Source organism: Triturus cristatus, chromosome 7 (assembly GCF_964204655.1).
Source record: "Triturus cristatus chromosome 7, aTriCri1.1, whole genome shotgun sequence".
In the NCBI taxonomy this organism is placed as follows: Eukaryota; Metazoa; Chordata; class Amphibia; order Caudata; family Salamandridae; genus Triturus; species Triturus cristatus.
The window spans coordinates 1,815,363,220-1,815,386,300 of NC_140590.1; positions in this window are offsets into that span (position 1 = coordinate 1,815,363,220).

Here is a 23,081-nt window from a genome sequence, read left to right on the forward strand (position 1 = left end):
AGGGAGGCCCGTCCAGGGAGGAATTCTGCCAGGGCCAGAGGGAGTGCCCTACCCTTGAGGGGCTGAGGCGACAGGCCGAAGCCCAGGCAGCAGGGAACGTTGAAGGGAACTACAGTGTTTACTGGGAGGATGGCCTTCTCTACAGTGAACCCAAGGCACCCCTACATGGATCGTCACGAGCCTTGGTAGTCCCTCAACGTTATCGAGCCTTCCTTTTAGAGTTGGCTCACGAGATACCATTGGCAGGACACCTGGGGCAAGACAAGACCTTCGCCCGTCTTGTCCCACACTTTTATTGGCCTCAGATGAAAGTGTCGTCCGATACCTACTGCCGGACATGTGTGTCTTGCCAAGCCAATGGGAAAACAGGGGTGAAGCTGAAAGCTCCCCTGGAACCACTTCCTGTCGTTAGCACCCCCTTTGAAAGGGTGGGCATCGACATTGTGGGTCCGTTAGATCCGCCAACATCAGCTGGTCACAGGTTTATCCTGGTTCTGGTGGATCATGCCACACGGTACCCAGAGGCAATACCTCTGAGGACCATAACAGCACCTGTTGTGGCTAGGGCCCTGATGGGAATCTTTACCCGAGTGGGTTTTCCCAAGGAAGTTGTGTCCGACAGGGGGACCAACTTCATGTCGGCATATATGCGGGCAATGTGGAAGGAGTGTGGAGTGACCTACCGGTTCACAACTCCTTACCACCCCCAGACCAATGGTCTGGTGGAGAGGTTTAACAAAACCTTGAAGGGCATGATCCGAAGTCTGCCTGAAAGCCTGCGGAGGAAATGGGACGTCCTCCTACCCTGTTTACTTTTTTCTTACAGGGAAGTGCCACAGAAGGGAGTGGGCTTCAGCCCCTTCGAGCTTCTGTATGGGCACCCTGTACGTGGACCTCTCAACCTGGTGAGAGACGGATGGGAAAGAACTCCCAGAAAGCTTCCCCAGGATGTGGTGAGCTACATGCTGGCCTTCCGGAGCCAAATGACTAAGTTGTGGAAGCAAGCTTCTGACAACTTGGAAGCCAGCCAAGCAGTGATGAAGGCGTGGTATGACCACAACGCTCACCCGGTGGAGTTGGAGCCTGGCCAGAAGGTGTGGGTGATCGAACCGGGAGAGCTTAGTGCCCTCCAGGATCGCTGGTCAGGACCCTTTGAGGTGTTGGAAAAGAAGGGTAAGGCTACCTACTTGGTGGACCTGAAGACCCCTCGTCAGCCCCTGCGGGTGCTGCATGCCAACCGCCTCAAACCCCACCACGAGAGGCCCGAAGTCATCTTGATGATGGTGACTGACGGAGGAGAGGACGTGGAAAGCGAGCCTCTCCCTGATCTGTTTGCGTCTCAAGAAAAGGATGGGTCGGAGGAGGGAGTGATTCTCTCCCCATCTCTAACTCCTGAACAGCAGGAGGACTGTCGCCAGGTCCTGGGGCAGTACTCCTCGTTGTTCTCCCTTGTCCCGGGTAGGACTCACCTGTGCGTCCATGACGTGGACACAGGAGACAGCCCACCTGTGAAGTCCAAGATCTACCGGATGTCAGACAAGGTGAAGGCCAGCATTCATAGTGAGGTCACTAAGATGCTGGAGCTAGGAGTGATTGAACCTTCTAGCAGCCCCTGGTCCAGTCCGGTGGTGCTAGTACCGAAAGCTGCACCACCGGGTGCCCAACCAGAACTGAGGTTCTGTGTGGACTACCGGGGACTGAATTCAGTGACAAAGACTGATGCACATCCGATCCCTAGGGCGGATGAATTGATTGACCGGCTGGGAGCTGCCCAATATCTAAGTACCTTTGACCTTACTTCAGGGTACTGGCAGATCTCGTTGACTGATGGAGCAAGGGAAAGGTCAGCCTTCTCCACACCCAATGGCCACTACCAGTTCTGTGTGATGCCCTTTGGGCTCAAGAACGCACCTGCCACGTTTCAGCGCCTGGTAAACCAGATCCTCACCGGAATGGAGAGTTTCTCTGCTGCTTATCTGGATGACATAGCCGTCTTCAGTAACAGCTGGGAGGATCACTTGCGTCACCTGCAAGCTGTTCTCCAGGCCCTGAGACAAGCTGGATTGACGATCAAGGCCAGCAAGTGCCAGATCGGGCAGGGGTCGGTAGTGTACCTTGGACACTTGGTGGGTAGGGGAACGGTGCAACCCCTCCAGGCGAAGATCGAGGCCATCATGGCCTGGGAACCCCCCAAGACACAGACTGAGGTCCGAGCATTTTTGGGCCTCACGGGATACTATCGCCGCTTCGTGAAGGGGTACGGTACCATCGTAGCCCCTCTCACGGAGCTCACGTCCAAGAAACAACCTCGACGGGTAGTCTGGACGGAGGCTTGTCAGCAAGCCTTTGAGAAATTGAAGAAAGCCATGTGCGAGGCCCCGGTCTTAAGGGCCCCAGACTTTTCCAAGGAGTTCATTGTCCAGACAGATGCATCAGAACATGGCATTGGGGCAGTGTTATCGCAACTCAACGAAGAGGGTCTGGATCAACCCGTGGTCTTCCTATCCAGGAGACTACTTCCCAGGGAACAGAAGTGGAGTGCAATAGAGCGTGAAGCCTTTGCAGTGGTATGGGCTCTGAAGAAGTTGCGGCCATACCTGTTTGGCTCGCACTTCCTGGTTCAGACCGACCACAGACCCCTTCGTTGGCTGATGCAAATGAAGGGGGAGAATCCCAAGTTGTTGAGGTGGTCTATTTCCCTACAGGGGATGGACTTTCAGGTGGAACATCGGCCTGGAGTGGACCACGCCAATGCAGACGGTCTCTCAAGGTATTTCCGCCTTAGTGATGAGAACTCCCAAGGGGTTGGGTAGCTCTCCCCACTTTCAGCTGGGGGGGACGCGTGTTAGACCTGTCAGCCCTTTGGGTGATCCCTCCTCATCATTATTTATTTTGTCCCACTTTTGCCTCAAACCCTGTTTGAATTTTTCCTTTTTGGGAACCACCAGACTTTTTCGTGTTGCTACAGATTCAGGGAACCATTTTAGCTACCCCTGAAACTTCTGTCTGAGGGCCTGGAGCACAAAATGGTGGCCACCTGTGACATCACCAGCATCCACTGGAACCTACCAGCACCTTCCAGAACATTCCAGGAGCTTCCAGAACCCTGTGACCGTTGGAGGCGGTTTAGAATGTTGGGAGGATAAGAGAGGCAGTTGGCAGTTGGAGCTGGCAGTTGGCACCTGACTGGTGAAGAGAGAGGAGCACAACAGTGAAGGAGGAAGGAGTGAAGCAGCAGGGGTGGAAACTTGTGCCTGGAGTGGGGTCCATAAACCCACCCTTGATACTTGTCCCTACTGATGGATCCCAGCCTATAGCCCTGTGTGGGAAGAAGACAGAAAAACCCATCCTAAGGACCTGGACAGCAGGAACAGGCCTTAGAACCAAGAAAGCAGCAAGATTCTGACCTGGAAACTGGTTTCCCTGGAGCCTGGCGTCGAGTAGCCGAAGACCTGGAGCCCGAGGTGGAGAAGCGGCGCTGACTGAGGTAGCAGACGTCGTACCCGGAGCCGCCTGAGGTCGTAAGAGGGCGCCGGCGGAGGTCGAGAGGAATACCAAGGGTCGAGAAGGAGGTGAACCGAGGTCGAGGGAGCGGCGTCATCGGAAGGGTGAAGTCCGCCCTCCGGAGTCGTCGGAGACCGAGGTAGAGGAGCACCGGAGGTCGGGAGTGAGGATCGCACTCCGGAGCCGCCCGGAACCTGTGAGGAAGAGCACCGGAGGTCGGGGGTGAGGATCGCACCCCGGAGTCGCCGGAAGTCGACAGCGAGGCCAGGCCGGCCGACGTCATCGGAGCCGAGAGCGCCATCGGACCGGAGCCGCCCGAAGTCGGCATCGTGAAGAGACTGCCCGACGCCATCGAATCGGAGGTCGAGATCGAACCGAGGCCACCGACATCGGACCGGAACCGCCTACCGGCGTCGACAAAGAACTGACACTGTGCCGAGGCCGCCGAGACCGGACCGGAACCGCCTCACGGCGTCGACACGACTCCAGCGGCGTCGGAACATCAGAAAAGGGCAGTAAGTGGAGTAGAGGGCGCCTAAGGCCCTGTGGAGACCTGAGAGACTACTCTAAGGGGCTAGGGAGGTGCTGAAACCCACCTGACTGTGCCTGGGGTGAACTGGGACTAACCTAGAGAGGTTGTGTGGAGAGGAAAGCCAGGGCATTGGAATTCCCCCCTTTTTATCTACCTCAGTTTAGGCCTCAGCCTTTGCCTCAGCCAGGGAGTAGGACCCCCCCAGCCTTCCACACCCTACAAGCTGTGCCTGGGCCAAATCAGCCCTTAAGTATTGAAGTGTCATCTGATTCATGAGTGTTACTGTATACTTCTAATTATTTATTGAGGAAACTGTATTTATTAAGTTCTTATCTATTTAATGCTGCACTGTATTTATAGGTCCACAGGACTTGTTGGTGTACAGTATTTATTGGTACAGTATTTATTGGTACAGTATTTATTACCTCAAAGTATTTAATTGTCTGTATATATTGCACTTGTATTTATGCCCTGTTATTTATGATCACCCCTATTTATTTCAGCAAACAGCAAATATTTATTTGACCTGCTCTATTTAAGAATTTGTATATTGTGATTGTTATTTATTTTTCCAATCAGCAACTAAGAGAAAAAGATAAAGAAAGAATATTTTCATAATTTTTACGGTGTAGAGTCGTTTTTGGAACGGATGCACGCATGGTTATTGTATGGGTATATTGTATGCTTAGCACTGCGCCTGTTTCCTGACCACTCGAGCCAAGCTACCACAGTGTGTTCGGGGAGTCCATCACCACCCTGCGGAGTGGGAGTGGGCTGTTTCCAACAGAAAGTTTTAAGTTTTTTCCTGAACTGAGAGGGGTTTTGACGGCTACGGAGTTCCAGGGGGAGAGAATTCCACGACTTAGCCGCCAAATAAGACAATGAGCTGCACCCCTTTCTTTTTAGATGGATTCTGGGTACGAAGGCCAGGCACGTGTTCGAGGAACGCAAGTGTCTGCCTGGGACATAAAACGAGAAACGTTTCCTCAGATACGTTGGCCCTCATTCATATAGTGCTGCATGGGCCATCACTAAAGCCTTGAACAAGACCTTAGCTTTTAACGGCAGCCAGTGCAAATTACAGAGATGTTGTCTCACGCTAGTATGTTTGGGCAGGTCCAGCAGCAACCACGCAGCGGCGTTCTGCACCACCTGCACCTTATCCAAAAGTTAGCCAGGATGACCTACATACAATGCATTGGCATAATCAAGGCGGGAGGTGACCAAGGCCCTTTTTACTGTTTCCTTGGCAGAAAGCGGCAACAAGGGCAGAAACTTTCTGAGCATCTTCAAAATGCCGAAACATGTACCTGTCAATTTGCTAATCTGATTGCCAAAACTTAGTTTTTCGTCGAACTAAATCCCCAGGTCCTTCACAGGAAGACCCGAGGGGGATGGTCGCGGGGCATCAGCGGGCAGCAGTCGTGAAAAAACAGCAAAGGGAATTTCCCCAAAAAACAGTATCTCTGTTTTATCTTCATTGCATTTCAGCTGGGCCGAATAAACCAGTTGAACACCGTAGACAGACAGGTTCTAACGTGATCCGTACTGGACTTGTGCTTTTTCCAGGAGAATAAAAGCTGGGTATCATCAGCATATTCTACTGCTTTAGCGCCAAAGTCCTCAGCTAGCTGGATGAGAGGGGGTCATATATAAATTAAATAACAGAGGACTCAGTATGGATCCCTGAGGGACCCCAGTTTGTACAGCTTGAATGGTAGATGCGAAAGGGGGGATCCACACTTGCTGGGTTCTACCGTCAAGGAAGGACTTTAGCCATTCCCATGCGGCACAGATGATACCAAGCCTCTGCAATCGGGAGAGGAGGAGAGCATGGGGGACAGTTTCAAAGGCGGCAGATAGGTTCAATAGGACCAAAACTGCCCTGCCCCCTGCATCTAGCGACTCCCAGATGGCCTCTGAGATTTCCACTAAGGCAGACTCAGTGCTGTAAGAAGCACGGAAACCAGATTGAGCAGGGTGCAACAAGCGGCGTTGTTCAATATAGGAGGTCAGTTGTTTGTTCACTAGTTTCTCACAGACCTTGGCCACGCCCAGAAGCAGAGAAAATGGTCGATAGCTGGAAGGAATGTGAGGATACAGCATCAGCTTTTTTATGAAGGGGGGCCAGCATGGCCTGCTTCCATATGGAAGGGACGGAGGCCAACCCTAAAGATGTGTTAATCAGCTGGTTCACCAGAGGATTAATGACTTGAGCTGTGCGGGCCATAAGTATTGTGGGACATGGATCAAGAGGGGAACCAGATTTTAAGGAGGTCAAGGCAGCCAGAGACTCCTTAAGGGGTATGGTTGAAAAGGAGGAGAAAGTAATTTCAGTGTCAAAAGCGGAATTGAAATCCGCAGGAACCTGCATGGTCTGGGCTTCTGGTGTATTAAAGAGCAGTTGAAGTGATCTAACATTAGTCATAAAAAAGTCAGAAAGCTCTTCGCACCAAATAAGAGAAGGTGTATGTGCATTGGTCAAAGCTTTGGGAGAAACATAACTTTTTACAATGTTAAATAGTGCCTTGGCATTATTGCCCAACATGGTGATACTCTCAGCGTTTCGCTGCAGTAATCGCCATATAGTAAGTTTTTGGGGCTTTTTTCAATTCCATCTTGTCAGCTGTATTGTAATTCTGTCTCCATCTTCTTTCCAGCCTTTTGCACTGCTGTTTCTGGGACTTAAGCACAAACTTAAACCAGGGTTTGGACAGTGGCATATTAAGGCGTCACGGTCTGACCTGAGGCGAAAGATCACAAACCACCTTCTTGATCCAGTTATTGAACTGCCCCAGAGTCATGTACTCAAGCAATTACACAGGCACCAACTCATGCAATTTTACAATCCTTTGAGTGCTACCTATACAGTTCAGTAATCACACTGTCACTCCCCATGCACTCCTCCAATCACCCATCCACTACCATGTAATAATGCAATCACTCCGCCAAAACACAAAAACTTATAAATTCATCCTGCACTCTCCTTGCAGTACTCAAATCATCCAGTCAGTACTAGGGGTGGGCGGAATTTGCGTAATCGCGTTACGCAAATCTCCGCGAAACGGTAAAAAATCTCCGCGAACACGCAGAAATTCCGCGAACGCGCGGAATTGCTTGTTCGCGATACTTTTTTCCTGTTCGCGATCGCTGTTTGCGTGCTCGGGGTGAAATATCTCGCGAACACGCATATTGAGAACGCGAACAAGCAAAAAATTTCGCGAAGTCGCGGAACGCAGATTTTTGGGCAATTTCGCGTTCTCCGCGGAACGCGAAATTACCCAAATTCCGCAAATTCCGCGAACGGAACGGAATTTACCACCCAGGCCTAGTCAGTACCCATGTACTCATGCAGTTAGCCGGGCACTAACTCATGCAGTTCTACAATCCTTTGAGTGCTACCCATGCAGTTTAGTAATCTCCCTGTTACCACCTATGCACTCCTCCAATTACCCAGCCAGTCCCATGTCCTTATCCAATCACTCTGCCAAAACCAAAGCACTTATAAATTCACCATGCACTCTCCTTGCAGCACTCTAAGTATCCAGTTGCTATCCATGTACTCATGTAATTACCCAGTCACTACCACATGCACTGCTGCAATCCCCTCTGCACTACTCAAGCAGTTCTCTAACCACTTACACACTAACTAACTAACTAACATTCAATACTTCAATTCCCCTGGTAGTACCCATGCAGTCCAGGAATTACCCTGTCACTCTCCGTGCACTCCTCAAGTCACCCAGCCACTACCGTGTACTAATCCAAACACTCCGCCAATACCCAAACACTTATAAATTCACCACACAGTCTCCTTTTAGTACTCTAATCAGCCACTCAGTACCCATGTACTCACGCAAAGACCCAGTCACAAGCACATGCACTGCTGTTATCCTCTATGCACTACTCTAACCACTTACACACTTCTCATTTGCTCCTAAACCTCTACATATATACTGATTCAATCACCCATGCATTAGCATGCAGTTATTTCTCTTTTTTTAACCAGGAAAGGTAGTTCTGAAAAGAACTCTTTTGTTTCGCTTTTATAATTTTTTTGTGTTTTTTAAACCATTTTGTATATTTTTTGGGTGTTTTTTTTAAAAACGGGAAAAACAACAGAACTGCGTTTTAACTTTTGCAATTAAACAGTCATTGCAACCATAACAAATAAATAAATAACAGTGGTGATTCCTTGCTGCATGAACCACAGCATCCACACATTGCTCCCTGCAACAAATGACACTCTTGCACTTGATGTAGTGTTGCAGCAGTTTTCCAAACTCAGGATGAATGTCTGAACCTAGAGATGAGGAGCTTAAGGCTCCTGAAGTACTTAGACCAGCTCCCTGCTCATTCTGTTTCATCTCTTGGGCACGTCACAGTTGTTCATGTGCCAGAGGTCGAGTTTGAATTGTCTGCAGATGTTTCAGCATGCTAGAGGTTCCGCACGAATACTTTCTGTCACTTCCCCTCAACAGTACTCTAGGACAAAGAGTGCAGCTGACCTTGAGTGCATTCACCTTTTTTTCACCATCGGGAATGGTGAAAAATGTCCTCACAATGGATTCCTTCTTTTTTTTTAAAGGCAGGTCCAATTCCTCTTCTTCAGTGGCAACATCCGCAACAGGAGTCAAAGAAACCATTTCTCTTCAAGTAGCAAAACACCCAAAAATATATAAACCAGCTCAATAAACACAGCAGGTGTGTCTCCTGGGATGGTGTAGAAAGAATGAGAAAAATGGGTGGAATTCTTTAAGTTCTTGAGTGGAAAACCTTATAAACCAATGAAATGCTTTCTTTGAGGTCACATGGGAGTCTCACAACCAGCGCACTCCAGATGCGACTTCACAAAAGTATATTTAAGAGTAATATATCTTTATTGCAATTAGAAATATATGATTTTTATAATAAGTTTACATAATCTCTTGGTCTAATATACATATTGAACTAGTATACATATATGTTTCAAACATAATTTTTCTTTGGCGGGAGTCACGCACCTAGCGCGACTGCACACATACATGACGTTATGCGGGGCGGGGCACCGTGCAACCGTCGCATACCAAATGCGCACAAGAAACAATCCCATATGTATATGACGTGTCGTAGGGCCAGGAACCGCGCACCCGTCGCATATGAAACACGCACACAACGTGATCCTATACGTGTATGATGTTACACCCAAGCAGGCACCGCGCACCCGTCGCAAACCCAATGCGCATAGTTCACGACTTTGCCAATATGGCGGCTTGAATCCGCGCACCTACTGAGATAGGTACACGATGGGTACACAACTCCACTTTTTTCTAAAAAAAATATTAATATTTATTTAAATTTAACAAAACACAAGACAATATATAATTTTAATAACAACAAATTTTATTTTATGATATTATATTTACAAAATATCTCTAAAAAACTTTGATAAATATTAGAAACATAGGTTTAATGAATATTATAGTTAGACATTTGCATTTTAAAAAACATTGAAATTCACTGAAAAAAATCATAGGTTTCAGAGACGTTACAGTTAGAAATTAGCATTTGAAAAACCTTAGAAATTCACTGAAAAACCGATAGGTTTCAGGGACATTATAGTTAGTTGGATATTTCACTCGTACAAAACTAGAGAAATTCTGCCGTTATAGTTAGTTCAGCTAACTATAACTCACGCCCCCGCCATGCACTGCTAATAATGTCACATATTACATCATTCATGACATGGTCAGTGACATCACCGATGACATCTCAAATGACATCACTGATGACCTCATCCATGTGATAATCGGATGCACCTCCTCACACCAAATATAAGCTTTGATACACCCAGTCTAAAATACAGACCATCATTTTCGAAACCATAGACACACCAATACCAGTTAGTACAAACCCACTCACTAATTCCTAGGTCTACACACATATCCACTCGTTCACCCATACAATCACTCAGAAAATGCAGTCAACCAGTAATAAGGCACTATCATATGCACTCACATATCTATACAGACACACACACCACCACTCATCCATAGATTTACTCACACACCTAGTCACTCATGCCAAGAATCAATCACACTCCCATTTACTCACCTATACAGTTATACACACACCACCTCACTTATTCAAACATATACTAACACATACTTACAATCATATACAATAACTAATACTAGCACACACTCATCCATACACGCACTCTCAAAATCACTCACTCTCACATATAGTCATTTATATACTCCAACACTCACATATACTGCCTTTCAAAAATGCAGTTCCTCACACATGTACCACTGAGGCATCCATTCATTCACCAAGACACCTATACACACACTCACCCACCCATACAGTCCTTCATAGATGTACTCTTGAAACCATACACTCAGTGAATTACCCACTCATACATCTATGCACAGAGTCACACCCACCACCCACCCAAATAGACACTCAGGCACCCATACAGATACTCAGACAAACAATCAATAACCCATATAGACCCTCATTTAGCTACTCACCAACCGATGCAACTGCGTACACACTAACTGACAAACTAAACTGTGTGAATGTCTGTATCAGTCACTAACCCATGCATTCAGTAAGACACATTTAATCCCTCGCTTATACAGTCAGTCACGCACCTACTAAATCAACCATTCAGACACTTATACACCCACTCATTCTTCATTACACCTTGGCCTATATACATATATATATAAAACATATTTAAACTTTACAGAAACACACAGTCACTGGATGATGTCATCAGTGATGTCATTAGTGATGTAATTTGAAATGTCATCAGTGATGTCATCAGTGATGTCACTGACCATGTCATGAATGATGTAATATGTGGCGTCATCAGCAGTGCGCGAGTAAGTTAGCTGAACTAACTATAACAGCGCAATTTCTCTGGTTTTGTACGAGTGAAATGTCCAACTATCGATAACGTCTTTGAAACCTATTATGTTTTTTTCAGTGAATATATATATATATATAGTGGTGACACTTACCTGCTCTGGAGTGCGGCCTCATATCTGGGAGACTTTTTGGAAACAAGTAATCACGGCGCTGCCAGGCCGTGGAGGCTAGAGCGCTAACAGTCCTACTTATGATAAACGTATGGCACACCTGAAGCCATCTTGCTTGGATTAAAGTGATACCTCTTAAAACATTTAATTTAAAAAGGAACAAAATGAGGGGGTTAATTTTTCCATAAAAAGTATGATTAGTGCTGCAGAAATAAAAATTAGGGCACATTTTGAGTGACTTCTCAAATCCTCTTCTATTTCATAAAAAAATTCTGACATGCAGACTGAAACATGTACTTTTAATACCAGGAGCAGACTTCCATGGTGAACAGTAGTTTTACTACAGTGATCTAATGAGCAACCAGAGTGCTAACTTTCAGAATTTATGGCAAATGTGTGACATATCTGAATGCCTTCATGATGGAATCAAAGTAAAAAACTGAAAGCATTTCCTACTGAGGAGACTGCAGTACATGAGGAAATTAGGAAACTTCATAACAAATAAACCTCCCAAGATGGCCACCGGAGACAAAAGAGCCCAAATGTAGCCCAAAATCACCCAGATGTAGCCCAAATATAGCCCAATGACAGAAGTGTGCAAAACACTTATTATTTTGTGTTTTTTCAGTGTTATATAGTGCAGACTTGTCAGGTATTGGAGTGCTTTACATGAGCATTGGTTACATCACACAAGAACAAATTCATTTTGGTTGTAGACATGGGGAGACTAAGTGATTTGACCAGAATCACAGAATGTCGAGCTGAAGCAGAAACTCCAACCTGGTTCCCCAGTTGCAAAGTCTGCAGTTCTGGAAGTAACACCACATCCTCTCCCCTAAGTGCAACATTTAATCAAGTGGTCAACTGGATAAAAAAACATAAAGATAACAAATAATTTAAAAGTGCTTTGTCGCTATTTGAAACCTCAGAAAATATGTCCTTATTTTAGTCTTTTAGAGCGCTAACCATAATTTTGATGCCAATAAGACCCTCTCATATATGTAATTTCTAAAGGAAATGCTCTAGGTATTACAGTTTTGATTACATCAAGATGACGTCAGGCGTTCCACACGTTTGTAATAAATATAGAATGTTAGCAATCTAGTTGCTCATTAGGATACTTTTGAGAGGCAGAGGCCAGGGGCACGGACTCTGAAAATTGAAGGCAGGTAGGAGGGTGCAAAGGCAACAATTTAACCACACTGAGCAGGCAGGAAGGGCCGTGGCAGCACAACAGACTATGGAGGGCAGTGGAGAGGGGGGCAGGGGCAACAAACCAACAATACAGGACTTGCAAGAGAGGCTGTGGCAATGTAATAGACCATTGTGGGCAGAAGGAAGAGGCAATGGTAGTACAACCATACATGCCAACAGACCCGATTCAGCCAGGAAACATCCAATGTTTTTAAGCTCAAATGGGCTTTATTTGATCTGTCTCCTGTCTACAATCTCCTCTTTTTCAATGTAACTCAAAGGGGAAAATCAATACCCCAGTTTTTTTCAAAATCTCCCTCTTACCAAGTTCAAAATGTTCGCAAGTATGGTACATTGGATCATGGAAGGATGTGGGGTAGGGACATGGACTTAGATAACAGAGGACAGGAGGGACATGGAGAGGTGCACCAAACTGACCCTGCAGGGCAGGCATCAGGGTTTGCAGCAGCACAATACACCACACAGGGCATGCGGGATGGGAGTGCAACACAACAATCCATAGAAAGCAAGAGGGAGGGGACAGGACCATGCACATGGGCAACAGAGAACAGAGGGGCAAGAGGCAATGGTAGCTAGCTGACCATAATGGACAGACAGGAGAGAAAGCTGCAGCATAACAGACCATAAAGGGCAGGAGGGACGGATCAGGGGCATTACAATGGAACAGACAAGCCAGGAGGGAGGGAATAGGGGTCTGCACATGTAAACAGAGGGCTGGGGGCAAGGGGGCAGGGCGGGAGCAGCAAGATAGCCATGGAGGTCAGGCAGGATGGGCACTAGAAGCAAGACACACCATGAAGAGCAACAGTGAGACTGTTATGGCATACACACAGACCTTGGAGGGAAAGTGGGAGGGGGTCAGGGGCAGCTAACTGACCACACAGGGAAGGTGGGAGGGGCCATGGCAGCACAGGAGACCATGCATGGCAAGTGGGAGGGTTAGTAGCAGCACAATGGCTATGATGGGCAAGAAGGAGGGTGCAGGGGCATGCACAAAGGACGATGGAGGATAGAAGGGAGGGTCAGGACCTGTGCACAGACAAGAAAGTTCAGGGGAAGGGGCCTCACAACAGACCGCACGGGGCAGGCAGGAGGAGCAGTTGCAGCACAAAAGACCAGGGAGGGCAGAAGGGTGTGGCAGTACAATGGACCATGTAGGACAGGAGGAAGAGGATAGGGGCATGGCATGTGGACAGGCAGGGTGGAGGTGGCAGGGACAGGTTACAGTCATCTGACAATGCTAGGCAGGTGGGAGGGGAGTGGCAGCTCAACAGAACACTCAGAGTAGATAGGAGTGGCAGGTCCATGGAACATGGTGGGCAAAAAGGATGGAGCAGGGGCATGCACAAAGACATCGGAGGGCAGGGGGAAGGAGAATAGGGGCAGCAAGCTAAGCACAGAGTTTAAGCAGGAGGTCAATGATGGGGCATATAATAGGGCAATGGAGGGCAGGAGGAGTGGACTGGTACATCATACTAAATTGAGGGCAGTGGCAGCACATCAGACCATGCATGGCAGGAGGGAGGAGGCTAGTCCATGGATTCACACAACAGAGGATAGGGAGGAGGGGGATGGGGCAGCAAGCTAACTGTTCAGAGAAGGCGGGTATTAGGAACGTTATTGTTTTTAAAACGTGTGTCTGTGCGAACTACTTAAAATATGAACAAGCATGCAGCATAATCTCACTTTTATTCAGGAAGAAGAGGACGTTTGTGACTGTGACTCCGGGCTCACTTGGCAGAAACACCCCCTGACCCTCCACCCCCTATCGCAAAATGTAATGCCCATGAAAAGGGTAGGTGAACACAGTGTTATATAGAACATAGTCCTGAGAGCACGATTGAAAATGAAAACTAGATATAGTGTATGGTATAAGCTATGCACCAAAAAGTGTGATATAAGATGAACCGGGCGTGAAATATAATATGCAATACATTGTGCGCAATGACAGATTCATTGGAGAGCGCGAGATAGCACAGGCACTAGCGCGTGCTATGCGATATGCGCCTTGGAGTGTAATATGCACAGGGCAGTGTTGTGTAACCTAACTAGTCTCTAAAGTTGTAATATAAAATATGTGCTGGGGAGTGTAACGTTGCATATGCACTGTGACAAAGATATGGATCCCAGATTGTAATATGTATGGCATAGCACTGTGCGTTATAACATAGGCATCGAGGAAGGCACGTTAGATGGGGCAATATAACCTGTGCGAAGACAAGTGTGGCATTACATATTCACGGGGTGGTGTTACAGTGCACATGGGCTAGAGAGTGTCATAGCATATGCAGTAGCTGGTGGAATACAACACAGAGGTGTTTGGCACTCGGCAGGGAATGGTGGGTGTAACACAGCATTGGGCTCTGCCACGAGCGCGCTGTGACTCTCAAGTGATGTTCGTCCCCTTTCCAGAGAGTAAAATAAAAAGTATTACACATCCGGCAGTGGATGTGTATTTTATTAACCGTGAGGGGGGTTTCTTGCATAGTTTTGGTCGAATTTTTGTCGAATCCCCTTTGAATGGCTTGGTGTGCATGTGTATTAAATGTGCCCGTCAATAGCTACCTATGTTTGTATAAATAAACGACAAAGTTGTCTACCGGGATTAGGCACGGTAGGGCATCAGACATGTCAGAGCTTCACTAGTGGTGTAAATACATTCCACGTGGATTCATTGTATGCATAGTCGCCTTTTAATGAATATCACGCAAATCGTCATGGTGATAGGTACGTACGGTTTGTCCAGCATGTCCTACGTGTGTCTATAAATATATATTTTTTTAAAATAATAAAAATCAGTGGCTGGCCCTGGGGATTGGGGTCAAAAAAATATAATTAGGAGACAGGCCCTGGGGGATGGGGTCATCAGGGCCAATAAATTAGAATAAGAAGGTGAACCACACAGCCCCCCTTCTTAAAAAATTAAAATAAATAAAAGACTGGCATTGTGCCGGAGGCCACGCCCCCCCCTTGCAGCACTCTGCAAACGCGCCCCCTGGCGAGTTGTAAGTTGGGGAATTAATTCCTCTTCAATACTGAGGGTCCCTGAGGGCCAACTAGCCCAACAGGCATCTCCAGTGTGCGCCAGGGAGCTGCGCTGCAGACAGGTGTTCTGAGGCCAAGCCCCTTTTTACACCTCTCTGCAACGCAGCTCTGTGGCGCTTACTGGAGGTACCTAGTGGTCTAGTTTGACCCTAGGGACCCTTAGGATTCAAGGGGACTTAATCTCTCAACTTAGAACAGCCACAGGGCGCGTTTACACAGTGGTGAAGGGAGGGGATGGGGCCTGAGGTGACGTGTGCAAACACGCACTATGGCACGTTTTAAATTGGGGATATAATTTCCCTTCAATACTGAGGGCCCCTGGGGGCTAACTAGCCCACCAAGTGCTTCCAGTAAGCGCCACTGAGCTGCATTGCAGAGAGGTGGTCCAGGCCGTGCCACTTTTTACACCTCTCTGCAACGCAGCTCTGTGGCACTTACTGGAGGTACCTAGTGGGCTAGTTGGACCCTAGGGACCCTCAGGATTCAAATGAACTTAATCTCCCAACTAAAAACGGACACAGGGCGTGTTTACACAGTGGTGAAGGGAGGGGACGGGGCCTGAGTTAACGTGTGCAAAAACGTCCTGTGGCCTGTTTTAAGAGGTAGTTTTAATCCCCCTGCCCTATTATATACTAGGGGCTTACAGAGGAGGTCATGCTAATCACAGGGGGACCCCAACGCATAATGTTCCCTAGTGTATGTAGGTGTTTTCACTGTATTCTAACGGGCAGATTTATGTTGCCTGGCGCATCCCTGCAAATCAACAAGGATGCGCCAGGAATGATGCGTCACGCAAGTTTACCCTTGCGCCACACATGATGCCCCGCATTTATAATGCGGCGCATCATGGCGCAGGAATAAACAGAAGCGTGACGCATCCAATGGCGTAAGGTTGGCGCAGTGCTTCAGTTGCGTCGCAAGCGCGACGCAACTCCAGCACTGTTCCAACCAACCCTATCCCTAACATGGTGCGTCAAGCCTTATGCCTGCTTCAAGCAGGCGCAGGGTTTTGGCGCATCAGCGTTGGGAAAGTGACTCAGTCAAATCTTATAGATTTGACTGAGTCACTTTTCAGGGGCGTTCCTGCGACGGAACGCCCCCCCCCTATGTCGACACGCCCACGTGAAACCTGACGCAGGTTTTACGTGGCGCAGGGCTTTACATCGTGACGCATCTCCATAGATGCGTCACGATGTAAATATGGCGCAACGTGGCGCAGGGTTTACACCGCCGCTGCGTCACAAAAGTGACGCAACGGCGGCGTAAAAGTGGCGCATCTCCGATATAGATCTGCCCCTCAGTGTCTTTTAACATAGCACTGGCTCTAGGACTGGTTAGTCAGACTCAGTTACCACCAGTATCCGTCTGAAAAAGTTGAGGGTACAGGATGATTTTGCAACAAGGATTCTTTCTCCTCTTCATTTTGTTCTTTCTGCACGTTATCCTTCTTCCTGCACTTTTCTTCGTCTTTGAGGACTTCTGTTGCTTCTTTCTGCACTTCTTTTTTTTCTTTCTGTGCATTTTTTCTTCTTTCTTCACATGTCCTATCTCTGTAGGCATAGTTAGAAATTAGCATTTAAAAAACCTTTGAAATTCACAGAAAAAACCATAGGTTTCAGGTACGTTATAGTTAGGAATTAGCATTTAAAAAACCTCAGAAATTCACTGAAAAAAACGTAGGTTTCAGGGGTGTTATAGTTAGCTGGACTTTTCACTTGTACAAAACCATTGAAATTCCCCCGTTATAGTTAGTTCAGCTAACTATAACTCGCGCGCCCGCGATGCACTGCTGATGACGTCACATATTACATCACTCATGACATGGTCAGTGACATCACTCATGACATCACTGATGACATCTCAAATGACATCACTGATGACATCATCCTTGTGATAGAGTGGCAGACCTCCTGTCACCCTAAGATAACCTTTGATACACACATTCAAAAATAGAGACTACAATTTTCAAAACAATGGACATACCAATACCAGTTACAACAACCTCTTCAGTCATTCTAAGATCCACATACACATACACTCATTCACCAACAGTCCTATACAGTCACTCATACATGTACTCACTCATCATATGTACTCATACACCTATACATCCTGTTACACAATGCCACTCATCCATAGAGTTACTCTCACACATAGTCACTCATGCTAATAAAGAATCAAACATACATTTACTTGCATATACAGTTATACACACACCACCACTCTTACTTCTATGGAAACTTACACATACTTAGTCTTTTAAACAATCACTTATAGAAACACATACTTATTCATACAAGAACTCTTTCAATCTCTCACTCTCACATATACTCACTTATATACACCAATAGTCACATATACTAGTTTAAAACATATGTAGTTACTCATAAAGACACTATTGAGACAGTCATTCACTCACTAACACACCCATACACACACTCATCCACCCATACAGTCCTGCACATATGCTGTCTTCAACACATACAAACAGTGAGTCACTCATTCATGCACCTATGCACTACGTAATACCCCCCACCGAACCATGCAGACACTCAGACTGATACTCAAAAAACAACTAATAACCTATATAGACACCCATGTAGCTACTCACCAACCCATGCAGCCACTTATACACAAAGCAAGAGACTGATTCAGATATTTACATATTTAAACATTACTCACTAAGCCATGTATTCACTATGATACACTTAATCAGTCAGTTACACAATCAATTTTTCAAAAACAAATCATCCATTTAGACACTTATATACCCATTTATTCTTCCATCGACCTTGAGATATACATATATAAAACATATTTAATTTTCAGAAAAACAGACATTCACTGGATGATGTCATCAGTGATGTCCTCAGTGATGTCATTTGAGATGTCATCAGTGATGTCATGAGTGATGTCACTGACCATGTCATGATGAGTGATGTAATATGTGACGTCATCAGCAGTGCATTGCGGGCGCGCGAGTTATAGTTAGCTGAACTAACTATAACGGGGGAATTTCAATGGTTTTGTACAAGTGAAAAGTCCAGCTAACTATAACACCCCTGAAACCTATGGTTTTTTCAGTGAATATATATATATATATATACATATCTCCAAACACCAATTTCGGTTCATCTTCAGGTTGTCAAAAGGGCAGTATGGCACGGATTACTGGATAACCCAAATCTATAACACGTCTTCCTTCCACTTCGTAGGAAAAACCAGACACTCCAATATGCTGCTAGAAGGTTTTTAATGGCGCAATGACGTGTTTCAGCTTACGCCTTCATCACGGTCTACAAAGACTCTAAATTACGCTTCCACTTTTAAATTTAGTACAGTGAAGTAAAAAGAGGACTACACCACAACAACGTGACTACGATAGTGAACAGAACCATGGCAACCATTTCAATATTGTAAAATGTGTTTACAAAGTTAGGTAAAAACCTCATAAAGGTTTTAAACATCTTATATCAAATGCTTATGCCAAATGCAATCAATATCACAAGCAAATTCATAATAAAATTAGACATGACCCAACTTGTATTCAGTAATTAAACTTAATTCCTAAGTTATGCCCCTGTGGGCAACAAACCATGGCGGCCATTTTGCCACTGTCATGTATTCTCACAATGTTCAAAGATTATATTCCCATCGTGAAATTGCCACCACTCATCATATTGAGTCAAGTGTGAGACAGAAAATAATACGATCAGCATCATATGTTCAGACATAATAGAGGTGAATATGACACATCTTAGTTTCCATGATAATAACTTCATTCATAAATTAGGCCCCAGTGGGCTATTAACATTAAATTCATTGAATCTCCTCAAAGCCCTACCCCAGTGGGCAAGTAATATACTAGAAATTAATCAAATATGTCTAAAAAGCTGATGGCTCTATGCTAGTCACTATCAACACATAAGGTGGTGAATATCCCTGCAATCCGTGTGAATAAAAAGCAAATAGAACTTGTAAAAATCTTTTAAAAAGCCAGCTGTGCTGATTCTGCAATTTGATTTACACATTCCTATGTATTCAGATGGATTGCTAGTTCCTCACTGGAATTCAAACCCTGTGGTACAAGGGTTTCAAAATCAATCACATATATTTAGATTCCAGCTTGCGCAACGTCAGTTCCCGATTTCCACCCCTTGTATTACCATTCACTGCATCAATTACCATCATTCACAGTAATTTCTCATTTTGAAAATGGCAGTTAAAAAAGTGGCGCGCCACTGGGTAATGTTTGTCATTGGGCCTAATGGTACGTACATGCTCCAAAACATGTTTTTTTGCACGATGTATAGTGCTCCTTATGTACATTTTGTTACAAGGGCAAATTAGAGCATATACACAGTGAGTGGTATTACAACTTAAAGATTTCTTAATATCAAATTCATTCTTTGAATTTGGTATTTGGAACTTCAGACAATCTGTACTATTGCTACAAGCTTTGCAATTTCTGCAACACCGGAAACCTGAATGTCCCACAACACACATTACTTAATTTTTTGTGACTTGGTTGACAATCAATTCATCACAAAACAAACTACTTTTCTTAAATGTACTTTGAGGGTTACTGTTCAAATGTTTGGACAAGCTCTCATCAATCCTAAGGACATGCCAATGTTTGTTTAAAATCTTACGCAAATCATGTGCTTGGGAAGAGAAAGTAGTAATGAACCTGATAAGTTCAGAACCTTCCTTATGTGCTACTGGATGCAAAAGCTCATTGCTTGTCACCTTTTCTACTCGTTGACTAGCCTGTTCAATAATTTTTTGGCTATCTCCACGTTCCGAAAACGTTTGCACATAATTGCTTTTTCACAAGAGAATGCTTCTTCTGTGCTACAATTGTGCTTCAACCGTAATAGTTCCCCATAGGGGATACTGTATATCAGGTTAGATGGAGGAGCACTTTTTGCGTTCAACAGACTATTCCCTGCTGTAACTTTCTGAATAATTTAGTCTGGAGCTTCCCTTTTTCTATGCTCACCACCATATCCAAAAATTCAATGTTTGTTCTACTGATGTGCTCAGTAAACAAAAGGTTGCAAGAGTTAGCATTAAGCTTGTGCACAAAACTCCTGGCAGAATCTTCATCCCAAAAGATGTTGTCAATAAAACCCAGCCACAGTACCACACCAATATCAAACACCTCAAGCTGCGCTCCGTGGCATATCGGCAATCTGTGCACAGAGCACAGCTAAGACCTGACAAGACCTGCTGCTATGCCTAATGGCATAGCAGCAGGACGCCGACTTGCCTGGAGCCGCATTGAGTGAGCCCTTACGGAGGGATTTGTTGACAGACCGTTTCGGAGGACGCGGTCAGTAAACGGGTGTAGCGGTGAGTGTCTGTGCTCAGTTAGAGAGAAATCCTTGATTGGATTAACATTTTCTGGGACACCCTTGCTCCATTCAGGACAATGTGGTGGATTATGTGCTGGGCCTGAGATCTCGAATGGCAGAGAACATGTACAAGTCAAGCAGAAAACTGGAGCCCAGCCAGGAGCTCATAAAGCACTGGTATGTTCAAAAGGCTACCATGTTTGAGTACAATCAAGTACCATTGGTGTGTGTGTTGGAGCCTGTGGCTCCATGGGCCCTCCAGTACAAGTAGTCTGGGCCCTATACACTCCAAATGAAGAAGGGTGAGGTTAACTACCTGGTAGACATGAACACCCCAAGGAACCCTCACTGGATCCTGCATGTCCATAACATAAAACCCCACCAAGACAGGGCAGACATGACAATGTCGATGGTCACAAACGATAGATGAGAGAAGGAGACTGAGCCAATGCCAGATCTTCTCTCCACCAATGTGCAAGACGGGTCAGTGGAAGGAGTGCTACTCTCTCCCAAATTGATGGAGCAATAGCACAGAGACTTCAAGCAGGTATTGGAACAGATTGATGGTCAGTTATCTCTGACCCCTAGTATTACTAGATGATGCATACACAACATTGACAATGGAGACTGCCTACCCGTAGGGAGTAAATTGTATACATTGTCTAACCAGGTCAGAGCCAGCATCAAGGCTGAGGTAGCTCAGATGCTAGAATTGGGAGTAATTGAGCCCTCTGACAGTTCCTGGGCCAGTCCAGTGGTGCTGGTGCCAAAACCTAACCACTGGTGGGGGTTGGAGAAGGAGTTGTGGTTCTGTGTGGACTACAGAGGACTGAATGCTGTCACTAATACTGATGTTCACCTGATACCCAGAGCTGATGAGCTTTTTGAAAGAGTACATTTTACCTGAATTTAGGCTACTGGCAGATTATCCTTAATGAAGGAGCAAAGGAGAGGTCAGCAATATGTACACCCCAGGGACATTATCAGTGCAAGGTAATGCGATTCGGCTTAAAGAATGAGCATGCCACCTTCCAAAGGTTGGTGAACAGGGTCCTGTCTGGACCGGAGTAGTTCACTGCAGCTTATCTAGATGATATAGCTGTGTACAGTTCTACTGGGAAGATCATTTAAGCCTCCTGAAGGAAGTGCTTCAAGCCTTGCAGCAGGCGGGTCTGACTATTAAGGCTAATCCAAAGCTATTAAGGTGGTACATTTCTCTACCGGGAATGGACTTCACACTAGAACACAGACCTGAAGCTGACCATGTCAATGCAGATGGACATTCCAGGTTTTCTAGTTAGCTGATGAGGACTACCATGGTGTAGGTTAGTTACCGATAATCTTTCGTTTGAGGAAGACCATGTGATAAAGTCATCCTTTTTGCCCTGTTCATCCCTATTTTCTTACTGATACTGGTGGTAGCTGACTCTGACTGTGCCCCGGGTTCTGCTTACCAGGACCAGGGCCAGTGCTCTGATGAAAAAGGTATTATAATTAAGTAATTTCAATTAGTAATGACAGACCCTGTAAGTCCCTAGTATATATTATAATAGGGCAAGAGGGATTTAAAATACCTAAAAGCCCCTAGTATAGAATAGGGCTGGGGAATTAAGAGGCTCAGCAGATTGCCTGCAAAGAAGTGTGCACTGCTGAATGTCTACTGTCATTTTTAAAGGCAGCCTTGCTTTACAGACTGTCTTTAAAAAGGAATTACATGCAAATTCGACTTTGGCAGGACAAGTACTTCCAAGGTGGTAATCTATCTTTTAAAAAAAATAGATTAGTCACCCCGAAGGTCTCTCCTAGAAGCCCCAGGGGTGGGGTACCTTTTTACTATAAGCAGGGGCATTATAACATATGTTTTATAAGCCCTGGTGAGGGAAAAACCACCAAATTTGTTTCCCTCCATTGTAGAATGTTGGCTCCATTGGCTAACGTTGAAATATTTTATTTATATGTAACTATTGCTAGAAAGGGGCTAACATGTCATTTAAAAACTTGAAAGATTAACAATGATAAATCCAAAAACTTGCCATTGTTGAGTTTATCATACATAGTACAGATAAGAAGTTATAGAACTTTATTTTCGATAAGACAACATCCAGCCTTCTAGTGTCCTCTCTTGATTAGTTAGCCTTAAATTGGCTTAGCCAAGCTGCTTTGATGAGGTGATAAGTGGTCTTAGAGAGCAGAGGTTATCTGAGGGAGATGGTTCTGCAGCTGTAGAGGATGGGCTCTGCAGATGTATAGGATGGGTCAAGCTGGGCTTCAAAGAGAGAATAGAACAGAAAGGAATGTCAGGCCTACCTACCCCCACATCTTCTACCCCCAGCTAGATGGCAAGGCCAGAATAGGAATTTGCAGAAGGGCAGGGAGAGTACTCATGGAAATGAGCCACAT